The following is a 19,158-nucleotide window of genomic DNA, read 5'->3' as shown; positions in this document are numbered from 1 at the left end:
TCAGCTTCCCAAGTAGCTGGGAGTACAGGCATGCACCATCACACCGGGATAATTTTTACATTTTTTGTAGTGATGGGGTTTCGCCACATTGGCCAGGCTAGTCTCAAACTCCTGACCTCAGGTGATCTGCCCGCCTTGACTTCCCATAGTGCTGGGATTATGGGCATGATCATCATGCCTGGCCAATACAATAATATTGCATTCTGGCATACTTTTGAAATTCTCCAAATATTTCGTGCATACGTTTGTGGCCACATAGTAGATGTCTGACACTCAGTTCTAAGTCTGTTTTATTGCAACTCTGTGGTAAGTATGATCAGATGACAAAATTAGTTTTTGTAAATTTAAAGAATGTCTTTGCAAGATGTGCACACCTTCGTTACATCATTTAGACTTTTTTCCTAAGTGGAAGACAGGTTTATATGTTTCTTTCCTATTACATTATGAGCAACTAGAATACAGGCCCATGTAAATAGATACTATTCTATTGTATCTTCAACTTCTAGTGAAAGATTTGGTATTCCTAGATGTTTGATAAGACGAACCAAATGCAATCTTTTAGGACAAAATATAACAACACCCAAATGACTGGAAACCTTTAATTCTCTCTTAACTCTCCCATCATGCTCTTTATGGTAGGAAATTGTATGAAACTCTGCAAAAAGATATTTCAATCCATGATGCCTCATGACCAGACTTAGGATTCTCACATTAACTTCATGGCACCTCCAGATTTCAGATTATGTCATTTAATGCTATCCCCATGAACATTTTATATCTTTATTATACTCAACACATAGTAATAAAAAAGCCATAATGATATGTTTTCAAATGAGAATACTATCTTCCTCTTCTTAAAGAATGAATAGCCAAATAGAACATTTCTAGAAACACTGAGAAATGAGGGTTGATATTATTAACAGCAGAGAAAAATAATTACTTGACTTCCCCATATACTGCCATGTTCTTCCAGAGGAGAAATCTCTCTGCAGGAGAAATTTAGTTCTCACCTGAATTCCATGTATGAGTCATTATAAATCATGATACTACAAGTCAACAGTGACTAATTTGTTCTTTGGAAATAATATCAAATCACAATTATTTATTATTTATAACCTTTCTTCTTCCAACAATGATTTGATGAAATCAAGATAATGAAATAAGTATGTAATTAAGCATCCCTGTGAAAAACGATAAAGGCAGATGTGCACCCTGTATGAGACCCTATGCCTTATGCTTTATATAGCTCTTCTCATTTAATTCTCCTAACCAGAGGTGGAAACCACTGTCATGCCCATTTGCTACCCCAGTGAGAAAGGTGGGGCTGAGAGATATTAGATAAGTTAGCCAAAGTCGTGTGGTCAGAGAATGATTTGAGAGTCTTAGCTTTTAACTGCAATGCAATCCTGTCTTTAAAAGAATAGAGCACCTTGGAAATGGACAAAGAAGGCCTAGCTCACAGCCTGTAATCTCAGCACTTTGAGAGGCTGAGGTGAGAGAATCTCTTGACCCCAAGAGTTCAAAACCAACTTGGGGAAACACAGTGAGAGCCCACCTTTACAAAGAAAAAAAATTAGCCAGGCATGGTGGCACATGCCTGTAGTCCCAGCTACTCAGAAGGCTGAGGTGGGAAGATTTCTTGAGCCTGGGAGGCTGAGGCTGCAGTGAGCCATGATTGCACCATTGCACTCCACCAGGCAGGGCGACAGAGTAAAACTCTGCCTCAAAAAAAAAAAAAAAAAAAAAAAAAAGAAAGAAAGAAAGAAAGAAAGAAAGAAATGGACAAAGAAGAGCAAGACTAACTATATCACAAAAACCAAGAGGTTTTGTGTGAATATTCTTAATAAAATTAAAACGTGATAATTATAAAATGGCCAAGCAGAGTGTCACACTCCAGTTGTCCCAAACACTCAGGAGGTTGAGGTGGGTGGATTACTTAGCCCAGGAGTTCAAGTCCAGTCTGGGCAAGATAACAAAGTCCCTGTCTGGGAAAACAACAACAACAAATCAAAATAAATGAACAAACAAACAAAACTACATGAAGCCAAATGGGAAAAAAAAAAAAGCCACAATATATCTGTTTAGGGAGATTATACCTGTGACCAACTCTCAGTTGAACTACTGCTGATATTCTGATGTAGTCAAAAAGGATCTAATGATGATAAGTGTGTTTCACAGCATAGTTTAGTAGAAATGTTCTTCCTGGTGATACAAATAATATAGGAGGCACAGTAGGGACTTGCAGGTCTTGATGGTTCTCTTCCATTTCTCAGTAGGATGCTCCTGTCTTCTGTGCCTCCTTATAAACCACTCGGTAGAAGTCATCCTTCCATTGGGAATGCCAACACAAAAAATTTTGACATTTTATATGAAATATATTTCTATATTTCACATAAAAATTATTTTTTCTGCATGGATTTATATTTATCACTTTTATACCTCACCTCACATAAGAAGCATGACTGTCTAGTGATTCAATCAACATGAAAGTTACACATTTACTTTTATCCAAAAATATATGACTGGGTCATATCTTGGGTTGAAACATGTTGTGAGAAACATTAGCAAGCTAATCAATCAGCAAAAAATTACAAAGAACACTTGAAAAATAATTTTCAACAGTTAAATATCATTGAAATAGATTTATGGTCTCCAAGAAGAACAGTAACAAGAGAGAAATCATTTAGACGGTCATGTTCTAGTAAACTAATTTGAAAAACAACTGTCATATTCTTTTATACTCATACAAACCAATTTTACAAAAAAAAAAAAGCCCAAACCAAAGACCATGTGGCATATTTGAAAAAGCAGTCATTTGTCTTAAATATAACTATGCTAAGCTGGACACAGTGACTCATGCCTGAAATTCCAGTAATTTGGGAGGTAGAAGTGGCTAGATCACTTGAGCCCGAGTTCAAGACCGGCCTCAATGGTGAAACCTTGTCTCTACAAAAAATAAAAAAAAAATTAGCCGGTTGTGGTGGTGCATGTCTATAATCCCAGACACTCAGGAGACTCAGGTGGGAGGATCTCTTGAGCCCAGGGGGCAGAGGTTAAAATGAGCTGAGATTGCACCACTGCACTCCAGATGGGATAACAGAATGCGACTTTGCCTCCAAAAAAAAAAAATTAACTATGCCTATGCTGTGTGAGGACTGTAAGGGTAACAATTAATTCCCATTCTACACTGAGTAGGTATGAAGAGAGACACACAAAAAGCTAAGGGGTGGTAAGACTGATGAAGGAATAATGAGAAGAGCCAAGAGGATGGTTTCACAGTGCTGACCCTGGACCCTCTCCCTAAAAGGCAACAGAATACAAATGTAAGGTGATCTGAATTGTTTCTATTTCACTGCTTCTCCTGCATTCTCTCAAATGTTCTGCCTAATAGTGTAAGATATATCCAGCAATCTGCTGTGGGAGACCAGAATATGGCACCCCAAAATATGCCTCTTTGGTGTAAGAATTATTGAGCTAAATGTAATTAAGAAGTAGGTGCTGGAAAGCTCTCTGCCTTCCCTCTAATTGCCTAAAGGCAATGCAAAGATGTACAAAAACAAAAGAAATCTTGCCCCTCTTATACCATCAAAGTACTAACAGGTCTGGCCTTGCTTAGTTTCTGAGATAAAACAAGATCAGGCACATTCAGGGTGGTAAGGTCATGGGCCTGCCCTTTCTTCTACCAGGGAGAACAGAGTGATGACAACTTTAAACGTTACAGGCCTGGAGATGGCACCACAGGTATATCCCTGCCAACACTCTTGACCAACTCGCCTTTGTCTGCCAGTTATTTGCCTTCCTAGAAGTTGCCTCCCCGAGACACTTCAAGTCCTCTGGTTTTGTCATTTCTCCAAACTTTACTGTTCTTTCTTGAAGATGCTATGTAAGCTGGAATTCAAATCCACCTCTTTTGAGAATTTCTCATTCCCCAGGTATTAATATATACCATGTGTGTATAAAATATGCATGTCAGTAAACTTCTGTTTTTCTCTTTTTAATTTGTATTTTGATAAAGAGGACCATTCCAAGTAAGAACTTATGAGGATTAAAGAAAAAATTATATTCCTCCCCAACACTATGAAGAGAGCTCTTACTGTGCTCTCTCCTAGAATGAGCGGTAAAGGACAAGTCAAAACAGCTCCGGCTGCTCTATCAATTGCTGTATTTATGACCCTAAGAAACTGGTGCTTCCTCAGTTCAGGCAGGATACCTTGGGAAGCAGCTAGAAGGTGTGCTGGCAGCTCTGCAGTGGCTTCTGGACTATGGGCTTTGGCGCTCATGACTGCAGAGACAAAGGACATGAGAATGGGTGCCCTATGTACATTATGTACAGGAAATAATCAGTGGTAAACAGAAGAAACCCACGGGCCTTTTAATCAGCGGTTCCCAACCTGATTGTGTAAAATATTCTCCTGGTGAGTTGTATAAAGCCCAGGCCTGAGTCAGGATGGACCTCATAGCTTCCTGTTTGTTTAAAGCCCAGCCATGTTAAAGGATCACTATTTTTACCCAAAAGCCCTAGTCTTAATTAATCAGAATTGCTGAACTGTGTTTTATGACAGTCATGTATACCAAAAAACAGGCAATGTACGCCTGGTATCTTAGGGTCGAAGACTTTTCCCCTCTTTCTCCCAATGACAACACAAATGACAGAGTTTTTCCTTGGCGATAAATGAAAGCAACTTCTCAAGCAAGTCTTCCTCGATAAGACTATTAATGTGCTTTCTAATTTTAAAACTACAGCAAAGTTAGAGTCATGAGCTCTTCTGATTAAAGGGAAATGGAAAGAGGAAGACCTTTGATACAACTGTTTCCAGAGTTTACCTAAAGAGGAGATAGATGCTGTTTTATTTCAAAACTATTAATGCTCAAGCCCATATGCACCTTACAAATAATTGAGTGTTGAGGACTAAGCAACCAAATGATGTGATGGCCTAATTGGCACATAAAGAATTCGGGTTTAGTTGAATGATACAACAGCAGATACACCTTTGTTTTTTTGAGATGGAGTCTCGTTCTGTCACCCAGGCTGGAGTGCAGTGGCACGATCTTGGCTCACTGCAACGTCCACCTCACCGGTTCAAGCAATTCTCCTGCCCTCAGCCTCTCGAGTAGCTGGGGTTACAGATATGCACCACCACGCACAGTTAATTTTTGTATTTTTAGTAGAGAAGGGGTTACACCATGTTGGTCAGGCTGGTCTGGAACTCTTGACCTTGTGATCTGCCCGCCTCAGCCCACAAAGTGCTGGGATTACAGGCATGAGCCACCACACCAGGCCAACAGGAGATACATTTTAAACTATAGTCAACTCCAATTTTCAATAACAAGCCAATTCTTTCTTACTAACTAGCCAGGATTATTGTAAAGCACTTCATGCTATTTTCCTTTGCATAAAAATAAAGATATCTGACACAAATATCTTTGTTTTTAGGAAAGGTAAAATTTTAGGAAAGAATTTTTAGGAAGGTAAAATTTAATTAAAAAAAGGGATATAACACTTTTAAAAATTATAAACAAATAATGTTCAGATCAGCTGCTGTTTCACATCTTCTGTGCTGTTTGTTATCAGATTAAGTAATTGACGTTAAGTAAATGAATTAAAGAAATGATTCTGATTGACTGTTGATTTAAGAAAGACAGCAATGACTTTAAGTTCTGAAGACCTGAGACCTTCGAAATCTCAAAGTTCATTTCAGGTAAAATCCTTAGAAAGAGGCCCACTGTATAACCAAACTGAGAAAAATACTTGCTTGAGTCTTCTCTAGGGAACTTATTAAGAATTTCACTAAAAAATGAGTTCCTTAGAGGAGTAACCAAAAGTAGGCACAGATAGGATCTGGTTAACAGAAACAGGCACCATGAAGTAAGAAAGCCTATATGTAGGCAGAATGTGTTGTGCTTATTGTTCTGGGAATTTATATCACTTGATCACTGTAAATACTCTATCTTTGACATTTTATGAGAAAAGAATCACTCTGATCTATATTCGGAAATTATTCTGACCTTTCTAACATCTTTTCGTTAGGAATGTATCTATAATAAGGAACGTTAAAGTAAACCTGAGCTCTTTATAGGTACTCTGAGTTGATGCATGCAGTTTCTTAAAAAGGCAAAAAGCCATAAACACAGAATAAGTACTAAAAATCCATATAATTCAAGTCCTGCAAAAACAGTAAGTAAATCTTTCACGCATTTATTATCTTAAAAACATTTTCTTTTTTTAATGAAATTAAGTCTGTGAAAGAAAAATAAAAACTTGAGACCACCAGTTCACTCTGCCAAAGGGAAAAAGATTAAGCTGAAAGCTGAGTCATGCAAGAAGCTTCCTTTCCTTTTGTTATGAAGCAGAGAACTACAGATAAAAGGTTACATATCTCCACAGGTAGCTACTCTATGTTCACCTTATTGTTTATAAAGTGTTCATTTACTGAGCGTGAGATGAATACATAATTGACTATTCCCATACCTACTCTTTTTCCCTTGCAACATGTGGATTCAGTAATGTGACCATCTCCCTCTTTCCCCTCCAGCCTGCCTTTCCCCTTTAAATACTGAAGCTCTCAATATTCTCATCTTTGGAGAATGGCATAGACCTGTCTCCTAGGTGCATGTCCTTAACCTTGGCAAAATAAACTAAATCAATTGAGATCTGCCTCAGATACATTTTTGTTTACAAGCCAAAATCAAACTTTCATTTCAATAGCTTACCGATGGACACAACAGCTTACTGACAGATTCTTTATATTTATTATAACTTTAAAAAATGAAAATTATCTAAAGCATCACTAAATACTACTTATTAATTAGATGACTCATTCAACTACATTTTTTGAAGATCAGGTGCTTTTTTGACCTGGAAACTACAAAGCTTAACAGGCAAATGTTAATGTCTAATGTCTATGAGAACAAGTATATTAGGCACTGAAAAGGTTAGGAACCATTGCTTTAGACATGTGAAACACCTTTGCGAAATAAAAATTGCATACTGGATACCACACAAAGGAATGATACAGAAACTGTTGAATTAAGGAAATGATTTTGATTGACTGTTTATTTAAGAAAGACAGCCATGACTCTAAGTTCAGAAGACTTTAGAAATCCCAAAGTTCACTTCAAGTAAAATCCTCAGAGGTATACCATATTCCTAAACACCCTGGAAAAAAATACTTGCTCGAGTATGTTGAACATCAGTAGACTATAAGCTCTGTCTACTGGTAAAGTCTTATCTTTGGAAAAGAAACTAACAAGGACAGCATCATTATTAATTCCTTTGTCACTGTCGAATTGTCTTACAACATATTAATAAATGGTGTGAAGGTAGGAATTTTTTGTTCCTGTTTTATTCAGTGATATGTTCCCAGTGTCCACATAAGTGCCAGGCCCTGAGAAGGACAGCAATAATTGTTTGCTGAATAAATGAATGAATGAACATATGAACATCAGCAATTCGACAGGAATAGTGTGAACTTTATAAAGCTCAACTGAAATAAAAAGAAGATGCAGTCTCTGTTTAACATGTAGTCCAAAATCTCTACATACAAATGACTTACAGGAAGATGCTACACATTTATCCAACAATTTTTATGTACTTTTTGGCATGACTGTGTTTGCAAATGATGCTTCCCTAGAGACAGGGCTGAGAGCACAAGTTCTTACTAACACTGCGTAACATGAAATGACTCTATAAACATTTTTGGCGCACTCAGCACTTCGAGCACTCTCTCTTCGTAATAAGCACATCCCAGCTGCAGTGGAAAGATGATAGCAAATATTAAGATAATAATAGCACGATCTCTTAATGCTTTGCCTCAACAACAATGAAAGACTTGTAAGCTTCCTTTAATGGCATCAATCCCCACCCTGTGTCAGGCACTCTACAAGGTGCTGGAAACATCTAGATGATGAGAGGGCAAAGTCTTGTCTTTAGAAAAGGGACTAACAAGAAATAAATCATTAATAATTCCTTTGTTAATGCTGAGCCGTCTTACAACATAAATGACATTGAATACCAAAGAAGTCCTTGTGAGGTGAGTTGCTGTGTGTGACCATAGCTTATCTTGCAGGGAACTTAGGAAAACTAAACAATTCTGAATACCCTATGGGTAGCAGACACAGGCCAAAGGAAGCAGACACAGGCCAAAGGAAGAAAGATAGAGATGACCCGAATCTGTGAAAAGAACATTGGTCTGGTTATCTTTTAAAACACAGGAATAGGGGTAAAAGGACCTTCTGGTCACCTTCTAAAATTCTGCACTATTTAAGTAAAAAGAGACAAGTAGCTAGAATAATCAGAGCTTAGAGTGAAAGAGAAAGAGAAAGCCAGATCTGAGTTCACTGACTCTATGAGTTTTTGGTTTTCTGAAACTTGGAATTTCTAGCCACCTATTATTATAATAACACATTATAATGATGCAGTAATTTACAACTTCAAAAACAACTAGAATTGTATGGCTCTTAAAATGCTACAGAGAAAAAAGTGAATCAGTTCTACCCTGGTTGCTGTCAATATTAATAAAAGCATTTCTTTGCTTGTTTTGTATTAATTTAGATCCTCCTCCTGGCTCATTTCATATTGAAAACTCTCCCATTATTGACATCAGAACATCTCTAAAGCAATTATTATTATTTATGTGACACAGAAGTGTGACCAAAGGGGGAGTAAACCACAAATTTGATTAACTCTGAAGTGACAACAACCCCACATTTCATGCACCTGCTGGAACAATCAAATGACGGAGAAGAGGCAGGCGGAAAGCAGGAGTGCCTTTCAACAGGAGGCCCGAGGGAAGGTCGCTGCGGGTCACTGACAGGCAGACACCCACAGAGAAATCTGTGCCAGCATGTCTAGACATGGCAGGAAATGCTCTGGGCCGCACAGAATAGTTGATACTGCCACAATCCAAGGAGGGTCTCTGAATGCCTTCTCCATCTATTTTTGTTCTCAAAGTTGTACTCTCTGCACGTCTGGCCAGTCAGACAATTTCCCTACATTATTACTCTGCTTTGGAGAGGTCACATTTTTTAGTTGATTTTACAACATGAAACTACAAAAAGGGATCTATGTCCCTGATTTCTGAAGTTCAAAACAATAAATGCTCCTAATTCATGTAACAACATAGATGCTGAACTTGTGTGATCATACTATACGTTGTAAATAATGTATGAAACAAGAAATGCTAGCACAGTGGATGGAATTAAGAAGCCATATCTGCTCTCTTAACTATGCCATGTATTAGCATACATACACAAAAATATTAGCATTTTGTACTAGTCTCGGTCAAATAACAATTCTCCCTAACAGCTTTTTCTGTAAGCTCTTGAAAAATTTTCCTAGCAACTGAGTCTTTTCAAAAGAAGACGTTTCTTTCATTTCCTTTTAAAACTGAAAAGGCTATTAGATTATATCAACCTCTGCAATGATGGTAACTTCTTAGGTTCTCCTTGTCACACAGAATTCTAAATTTTCTTATTCTTTTCTACTTATGATGTTTCAGTCCCCAACCTTTTCTCCTGCTTCTGATTCCTATTTGCTAAGCACGTCCAGCAAAAGCTAACTTGGGAGCCCAGATGCACTAGCAATTTCAGACGTCTCCCATTGGTGCGTCTCTCACTGCACTCAGCAATTCTATGAGCCCTCACTCAGTCTCTATCATGCTTTTCTTTTTGACACTGAAGTATTTATACATTTTTAACATTTTACTTATTCATTTACTTAGAACTGAAAACAAATGAACCAGGCACGGTGGCTCACACCTGTAATCCCAGCACTTTGGGAGGCCAAGGCGGGTGGATCACGAGGTCAGGAGATCGAGAACATCCGGGCTAACACGGTGAAACTCTGTCTCTATTAAAAAAATTTAGCTGGGCGTGGTGACATGCGCCTGTAGTCCCAGCTACTTAGGAGGCTGAGCCAGAGAACTGCTTGAACCTGGGAGGCAGAGGTTGCAGTGAGCCAAGATCACACCACTGCACTCCAGTCTAAGACTGTAAGTAAGAGTCTTACTCCAGACTAAGACTCTGTCTCAAAAAAAAAAAAAAAAAAAAAAATAGAGTTGATAAATGAAAATTGTATATATTTATCAATTCTAAATAAAACATGTTGTTTTGAAATATGTATACATTGTGGAATGGCTAAATCAAGCTAATCTATCGTGAGGTAAAACATGTGCTTTACCTCATGTGCTTTTATTTTTGGTGATGAAAACACGTAAAATTTACTGTCTCAGCAATGTGCAAGTATCTAATACATTGCTATTAACTATAACCACCACGTTGTACAATAGCTCTCTTGGACTTATTTCTCCTATCCAACTGAAATTTTCTCCCCTGTTTTTCAAAATTCCCTCCCCTAACCCCTGATAATCACCCTTTTTCTCTCTCTGCTACTATGAGTTCAACTTTTTACTCTCCACATGTCAGTGAGAACATGCACTATTTGTCTCTCTCTGTGCCTGGCTTATTTCACTCAACATCATATCCCCCAGGTATATCTGTATTGTCCCAAACGACAGAATTTCCTTCTTTGTAAGGCTGAGTAGTATTCCATAGGTTCCATAGGGTATATGTACCACATTTTCTTTATCCATTCATCTGTTGATGGACACTTAGGTTGACGTCACATCTTGGCTATTGCCAATAGTGCTGCAGTAAACATGGAAGTGCAGATATTTCTTGGGCACACTGGTTTTATTTCCTTTAGATGCATGCCCAGGGGTTGGACTGATGGACCCCTATCATACGTTTGGTCCAAGTCTGCTCGCCTTCCTCCTACAACTCACGTTCAGTCCTCAGCTCCCCCGTCCTCTCTTTTGCTCTCCAATGGCAGCTGATCTAGTTTCCCCCTTTACTTACAAAAGATCAAGGCCACAAACTCAGAGTCTCTTGATTCCATCTCAGCATTTTACACCTGTTGCACTGCCCTCATCCTCCACATTAATAAAAGAAGCGTCCTCCCGCTTTTTCAAAGTAGATTGCTTCACTTGTGTCTGGATCCCTTCTGCCATTGCTTCAGGATTCACCGTTGAACCTCTAAAAAGGTTCAAAGAGCCTCGTACAGCTGGCACACAACACTTCACTTACTCTTACACACTTTCACAGTAAGTGAATGAACAAGCAAATGGGTAGAGGAGATGTGCATTCTTACAAGTGGGATTCTCTCACCTTTGGAAGGATAAACTTATACTTACTTAGAATTTCTAGGAAGGTGGTACTGATTTTGCCTGTAAGGCAGAAATTCTTTAAGGATTTAAGCATACAAGGTATTTTCTCTCACAAAATCTTTAGTAATCTTCTAAAAGCTGCCTATTTTAAACCTGAGTCAAGGCTCACGCGCAAGGGGAATACTATTATAACCTAAGTGTGATATAATACTCAATGTCCTAGACCACTAGGAAAACACTCCTCTTCAGTTTTGTCAAATACATTATGAAAAACATAACTGTCCGTTCATATAACAAGTATATTATTCTAGGCAAAATGGAATTCAGACCATCATCTATGGGGCTAGCGACATAACCAATCTAATATCCTTTAAAGAGATTGGAAAAAAAAGTCTTTTCTCATTGCTTTACCACCTATATACAGGTAATTCATTAACTATATATATTATATTCCAGAAATTCAACCAAGAGCTCATATACCTATCACAGGGAATTCATAACCAAGAAAGTTTGTCATACTTTCTCCACATACTTTGTCATTTTTCTCCTTTTTGCGTCTTTCTCTTGTTCTTCTATTGGTGAAGTATTTTAAAGCAAATTATACCTCTGATTTCATTTTATCTGTTTACTAGCAGGTCTCTATAAATATTACATAACGATAATGCCATATACCTAAAAAAAAAGTTCCTCAAAACATATTTAAGACTTCAAGAGCAACCAACACATATTATTTCTGGTTATTTTAAAGTATATTTTTCTGTACTGGTTTTAAAAAATAATCATTCTAAGAACTAGGATTTACTGACCAATTATCAGGTGGAAAGTATTACAGTAGCTTTAATCCTCCAATAATCCCATGGGAAAAGTATTATTATTTTCTCTGCTTAGCCGACAAGTTAACAGCCTTGAGAGACATGAATTAACTTGCCAAAGCTGATGTAGCTACTAAATGACAAAGCCAGGGCTTGAACTCTTGCCATCTGACTCCAGAATCTGGCCACTTAGGTTACTATGTGGTGCACAAAACACAGAATGTTATGTGTCTTGAAGGTGAAGAGATGTCCAGATGTATTTCAGAGTTCAGTATGAATCCACATTTCCATATGTTAAAAAATCTATACCTTACCAATTGCATTCATTCCTTTCCTTAAATGACAGAATGGAATGAATACCAAATATAAGGTAATTACAGGCAATATAAAATTTATATGGAAATGAAGCATTTCAAGAAAAATGGAGAGTTTAATGGTGTGACGTTAGGAAAAATACCTAGCTTCCGAAAAGTATGTGAATAAGTCACAAGCAGTCAGTAAACCTCATCTGCACTTAATTACTAGGATAATACTTTTTGTATGTAATCATTGGGATAACGCTTTTTCAAGAAGTACTACCCTGTTGCTATTTTCTCAAATAAAAGCCCACGCCAGCAGCTCACATGCATGAGCAGCCCTATGCCAGCTCAGTACCAACTGGTGGCACTCAGGTCCTATTAAATATATTCTCTGATGATAATGTAATACATTAATAGATTAGTCCCAAAACAAATTTACAACTTTAACTAATGAAGTCTTAGAGTACATCAGTAAACAAAGTAATGAAAACTATAAGGGAGGTAGTCAACCAGTGAACAGCGTTGTTTTCACTGGTCCATACAATTTACTGTCTGTTGTAGATTAACCGACATACGCCAAAATAGGAAAGATAGGAATTAATATACACATCCGCCGCTGCATAACCTATGGAAAGCATAAACACCGTGACTCTTTCTACCATCATGCAGTGCAGAAGCCAATTTTGAATGCAAGCTAAAGGAGACACAGTAGCAAATAATGCTAAGTAGTTTGTTTTTATGCAACAAAAACTCATATGCCCAATCCTATACCTCAGTTTATGCAAGTCCACATTCTTCTGTTTCTTCCTTTCTCTGGCTCATGGCTAATCTCCCCATCTGCAAACTCAAATCTGCTTCCTGATGCCTCCTAAGGGACCTTGAACGATCAGTGATTTCCCCTCTCCCTCATTACTGGATCTTTCCTGTCAATTCTTAACGAGGTCAAGTCCCTCCTACTCTAGTTGCTTAAAAAAACAAACCGTCCACAGACCCCTTACTATACTCTGGTCAGTAAAAACAGGTGGATGAAGAATACAGAATCCTATAGATATTATACATGATGAGTATGGGTGTAGAGCAGTGTTTAAGAATACCAATTCCTATATAAACTGCCATGTTAGAACACCAGCTCCACCATGTATCAGATGTATGACCTTGAGAAAGTTATTTAAAAAACAAACAAACAAACAAAATCTGTGTCTCAGTTTCCCCAGCTATAAAAACTTAGTAGTATTCACTTTATAGAGTGTTACAAGGGCTAATTAAACTAATATTTCTTAAAGAGCTTAGAACAATGCCTGGAATATAATAAGCATTATGTAAGTATTAAATGAATGTAATAAAATTACAGATGATTTCCAGAGAATTGATTCCCTGCCTTTCCCAGCTATACCCTTGTGGGCTGAAGAAATAATAAACTTTCAACCAGATAAATATTCTCTAAAAACAATGGGCTCATGTAAAAATCTGGCAAACTCATTTTATAAAACTAATAATTATCTTTTAGAGAGAGAAACTGTGTCAAGACCGTACACATCTCAAGTAAGTATGTGATTTTTGCTGCTCCAGTGTAGCTGCGCCTTCAGGAGACTCTGGGCTGGTGCTGTGACATCAACAAGTGAGGAAGGTTAACTGGAAAAGAGGCCTGCAGCAGGTGTGTTTGAGCCGGATGTTTTCGGAATGGGCCTGAATCTTTAGTCACTCCAAGAGGTGTCCAGAACACACTTTGCGGGCCTAACATTCTGGGCTGCCTTCAGCCATATTCAGTAATTGTTTTGAGACAAAAATTAATGGGCTTTCTAAATATGATGCAGTTTCAATGATAAGTTCTTATCAGGAAATGCACTCTTCCTGGTACTGAGAAGATATTACGTGCTTCACAATTTCACTGTGTGAACAAGAAGGGGAATACTTTTACATGCGGGCTGCTTTTGTATTGGACACATCTAAGTACTTAATCTATTATTTTGATCACTAGCATAGAGTGAGAATTGATGCCAGTTTGCTATTTTGTTTTTTTTTTTTTTAAGAAGTATTATTTTTATGTACAAAAACCTCAACAGTGTACATTTAATCCGGTTGAGTGGTGAGTTCTTTAGCTTTTACCTTTTCCAGCTTGGCAACGTGAGCCACAGAATTTAGACCCAGGACATTGCCTCTCCAGTGATGGTGGATCTCATCTTATCTGTCGTTGTAATTGTTCCTGATAGCTTCCACTGGCTCAGCCAAAGCTCCTTTGTCTTCCAAGTTAAAGTGTGTGAAGGCAAGCGTGGTGCAGGTCTTCCTGTGGACTAGATGTCCCAGTCTTGCCTTCCCCTTGATAATGCAATAAGGGACCCTCACTTTATGACATAGGGCAGAGAAGACGACAGTCAGCTCAATGGCATCCACGTTATGTGCAATCACCATCAGTTGAGCCTTCTTGTTCTCCACCCAGGTGGGGACAGTATTAACCCTGCTCAAAGGACAGGTAGTCTCTTAGTGGGTACATCTCCTTTGCCACAGCTTTCTTCTCAGCCTGGGCCAACAGTCTCTTCTTCTCTTGCTTTGTCTCTGGTCTGTACTTGTGGGCAAGCTTACGCAACTGCCTAGTTGTTTGTCGGTCCAAGGCGTGAGTGAACTGGTTAACACAGGAGGCACTTTCAGCCACTGTATCAGGCTGCTGTGGCAAAGAGCCATCCCATGGGGGATATCGGCAACCTGATACAGTGGGGTCATTTCACAAATAGGGGAGGTCCCTTTTAGGCTGGATGTCCTGTCTAATGCCAACATTCTTAGGCCTTTTCTCAAACAGGGGATTTATCACTTTCTTGGCCTTCTGCTTTTTTAAGACAACAGAGGTCATGGCCACCTTCTTTCTCTTGGCCTTCTTTCCTTTCCACACCATGGGTAGCTGGAGGAGCCACTTTGCTATTCTTGAAAGTATTTTGAGAAGGACTCAATTTCAAAACCCAACTTCTATAGCACAGACGATTTCTGAGGCCCTATATCAGTTTCAGTGTTACCATTATCAAGAAGTCATAACAATTTAATATTAAGACTATCAGTCTCTAAAGCCCCAATTCTGACCAATAAAATCCTGTTCAACTATAGAAACTTCCAGACAAATACTAAGGCACTTAGGGAATGATTGTGATGCGATCGCTGGTGGTATGGTTCAGAGGGCAGGCTTTGGGCCAGAGCACGGGATCTGCAGCTCTGTTCTGCCTTTTGCCACTTAAGAAGCCTGGTCACCTTCTCTAACCTCTCGGTGCCCTGGCTTCCTCTTCTGTAAAATTATTGCTAATAGTATATTTAAAGCACTTAGAACAGAGTATGGTATATGGTTAGTGCTCAATAAATGCTGGTTGTTTGCTTCTTAAAGGAAGGAAATTTTCTTTTGCAAAGTACTAACCAGTTATCTGTCTTATGTGAGGAATAAACATCCTGTTTCCTAATCCGTCCTCTACAGGTTTACACATGTTGGTCCCTCCACTTGTACCTGAACAAGGTAACGTTCTGTGATCAGTGGTCAAACAGAAGCTGTAAAGATCATTTAGGCTGTATTTTACTTAAAAAGAAAAAGGTTTTTTTTAGCATTTATTATGGTAATTTAATATAAACAAAAACAATCTCCAGTGAACACATGTATACATATTATCTACATTCTGATATTAACACTTATCCCATGCTTTACCACATCTCTACTTCTCTGTCCTTGTTTAATTTTTTTTTTATTAATTTTTTTACATGAAGAAGTTCTTTAGTGGTGATCTCTGAAATTCTGGTATACTCATCACCTGAGCAGTGTACACTGTACCCAATGCATAGTTTTTTATCCCTAATCCCCCTCTCACCCTTTCCCCTGAGTTCACAGTCTTGTATCTTTCTTCTGCCTTTGTGTACTTATAGCTTAGCTCCAACTTATGAGTGAGAACATACAATGTTTACTTTTCCATTCCTGAGTTTCTTCACTTAGAATAATGGTCTCCAATTCCAGCCAGGTTATTGCAAATGCCATTATTCCATTCCTTTTGATGGCTGAAGAGTACTTCATGGTGCATGTATATCTCACATTTTCCTTGTCCACTCAATGATTGATGGGCATTTGGGCTAGTTCCATATTATTGCAATTGCAAATTGTGCTGTTGAAAACATGAGTGTGCAAGAATATTTTTCGTATAATGACTTCCTTTCCTGTGGCATTTTACTTTTTATAAATTAGAGCACTAACCATCCTATTTAATAACAGGAGCATTCACTTAACTATACTATCTTTTGTCTACTGATTTTCAATGTCTGCAATCAGACTTTGAACTCTCAAAAAGAAATAAATCAAATGAAAAATAAGTTCCAGGAATTTAAGAGGGAGAGGGAAGCTAGAGCTGAAATTTACATATAAGACTTATCTGCAATATATAAACTTTATTTGGGTCTCAATTTGAACAATTTTGTAAGATGATATTTATGAGTCAATAGGAGAAACCTGAATCCAATGCCAAACGAATATTTAGTGATATTAAAGGAATATTAATTTTTTAGATGATAATCCCATTTTTACATTTGAAAATGTTATGAGGTCAGGAATTTACGTCCAAATAATCTGGGGGTAAAGACAGAAATTGGAAAGGATTGTCGTTAAAACAAGATCAACCTTTTGCTGATAGTTGTTGAAGCTTGTGGAGAGTGCATAAGGGTTCCTTACAATACATGTTGGAAATGTTTCTAAAATAAAACATTTAAAAGAAATACAAAATTTTAAAACACTCACAAATAAGAATATAACAATGCCCTAAAATCATATCTCATATTCGCTGTACCTTTTTCTGAGAAGATGCAGGCATTTGATACTCATTACCTATGTCAAGTGGGATAAAGGGAGCAAGAACTGTTAGCAGTTCCAAGATAAAAGAAAAAATAGAAGGAAGTAAAGGGGTCAGTGCTGCAGAGTCACCATCAACTGCAGAGACAAGAGTCAAGCCCAGTCTTCAGATCTGTACATCCTAAGGCCTCTTCACACAGGGACAGTGAACTGCCTTGTGTTCCCAGCAGTTTGAACCAAACTCACTCATTACAAGGTTTTGAACACTTCCTAAAAGAAAACAATCACTGTGCAGCCTGAGGCCTCAGAAACATCAAGAAGACAAATCTGACACTGTTCCAAACATCTAGTAAGCATATATTGTGATTCTTATTCATTCTTTTGCCAATCACCTTTATGGTGATTGTGAGTTTGAGAGGTGAGAGCCACAGATAACCAAATGCAGTGAGGGGAAGCAATGGGAAGGGATTGACTTGATTTCTCCTAGGACCATTATAGATCAGGTGGGATATTGAAGGAGTGTGTGTGTGTGTGTGTGTGTGTGTGTGTGTGTGTGTGTGTAGAGAGAGAGAGGGAGAGAAAGAGAGCTGGGGGGATGCAGAGAGAGGGAGAGGAAGGAAAAGGGATAGGGAGGAGGGTGACAAAGGAGAGGGTGAAGGTGGAAGTGAGGGAGGGAAAAATGGAGGGAGACAACAGAGGGGAGCAGGCAGGCATGGCAGCCCAGCCGCATGACAGACCGGGAAAGCTGCCCAGCTCCTGGCTTGAACTTGGGGAACACAAACACAACATTTTGGCGGACCCTGTACCCAGGTGATTATCTTACTTTTACTAAGTAAATAGGAATAAAATAAGGGGCACTCTGAAGATCAACACCTATAAGGAATGTTTGAGAAAATCTGAAAATGTTTGTAAGATAACATTTAGAGACAAGCTAATATTAATCCCAAGTTAGTATAATCCTATGATAAGGCAATTTGAGCATTAGTGGCAAAAGAGACTTTGTATCCCACAAAAACTTTACTTCAACAGGTGAACAGGAACAGTGGCTCATGCCTGTATTCCCAGCATTTTGGGAGGCTGAGGTGGGTGATCATTTGAGGCCAAGAGTTCAAGACAAAGCTCGGCCAAAATGGCAAAACCCTGTCTCTACTTAAAAAAATGCAAAAATTAGCTAGACATGGTGGCGGGTGTCTGTAATCCCAGGTACTCAGGAAGCGGAGGCATGAGAATCACTTGAACCCGGGAGGTGGAGGTTGCAGTGAGCCGAGAATGTGCCACTGCACTCCAGCCTGGGCGACAGCATGAGACTCTGCCTTAAAGAAAAGCAAGCAAACAAACAAACGAACAAAACTTTAGTTTAACAGGAATGAGCAAAAGAAAAACTTTAGTTCTTCCTTTTACATTTCATATAGTTTATAAAGCATATTAAAGAGATCATATATTATACAGACAATGTTATAAAGATTTTGTTAAACTAAACTAGCCATAAACCAGACACACTTCAATATATAAACAAATATCTCTAAATAGTCTTTCGCATTTCTAAAGTGTAGCTTAGATCAGTTTTCATGCCTTTTACTTCCCTTCTTAGTGGTACTGATTTGTAAAGAGGCGAAGTTCTTCTAACACACTGATTCATTTTCTCTAGCAGTGTAGAAAGTAGGTTTTTAAAAACTGTATTACCACTGTTATTTCCACACCTCATCAATTTTGTCCCTGCTGCACGAAAACACCACTATCTAAATTCTATGGACATAGTCCACTGTCAAGAAATAAAAAGTACACTTACTAGTAGATAATGACTAAAATATAAATTACTTCAACAAAGATTTTAAGGTTGTAACTACATTAAAAATAAACTTCACAAATATTCCCTAGAAAAAGAAATCTATTTTACTAGAAAAGAATTACTCTAAGATTATTTTGTGTTCATAAGATGATGGGCCGGCCGCAGTGGCTCACGCCTGTAATCTCAGCACTTTGGGAGGCTGAGGTGGGTGGATCATCTGAGGTCAGGAGTTCGAGACCAGCCTGGCCAATATGGTGAAACCCTGTCTCTACTAAAAATACAACAATTAGCCAGG

The 19,158-nt window shown here is 38.2% G+C and overlaps 1 protein-coding gene across 3 annotated transcripts in view; it reads right to left on the bottom strand.

Annotated features, from left to right (window-relative positions):
• DOCK4 (dedicator of cytokinesis 4) overlaps positions 1 to 19,158 on the bottom strand; it is a 480,387-nt gene that overhangs the window by 221,982 nt on the left and 239,247 nt on the right. The gene's annotated exons all lie outside the window — the stretch shown is intronic.

This window comes from Saimiri boliviensis, chromosome 10 (assembly GCF_048565385.1).
Source record: "Saimiri boliviensis isolate mSaiBol1 chromosome 10, mSaiBol1.pri, whole genome shotgun sequence".
NCBI lineage: Eukaryota > Metazoa > Chordata > Mammalia > Primates > Cebidae > Saimiri > Saimiri boliviensis.
The sequence above is the reverse complement of the archived record's forward strand: the minus strand, read 5'-3'. Positions and strand labels throughout refer to the sequence as shown.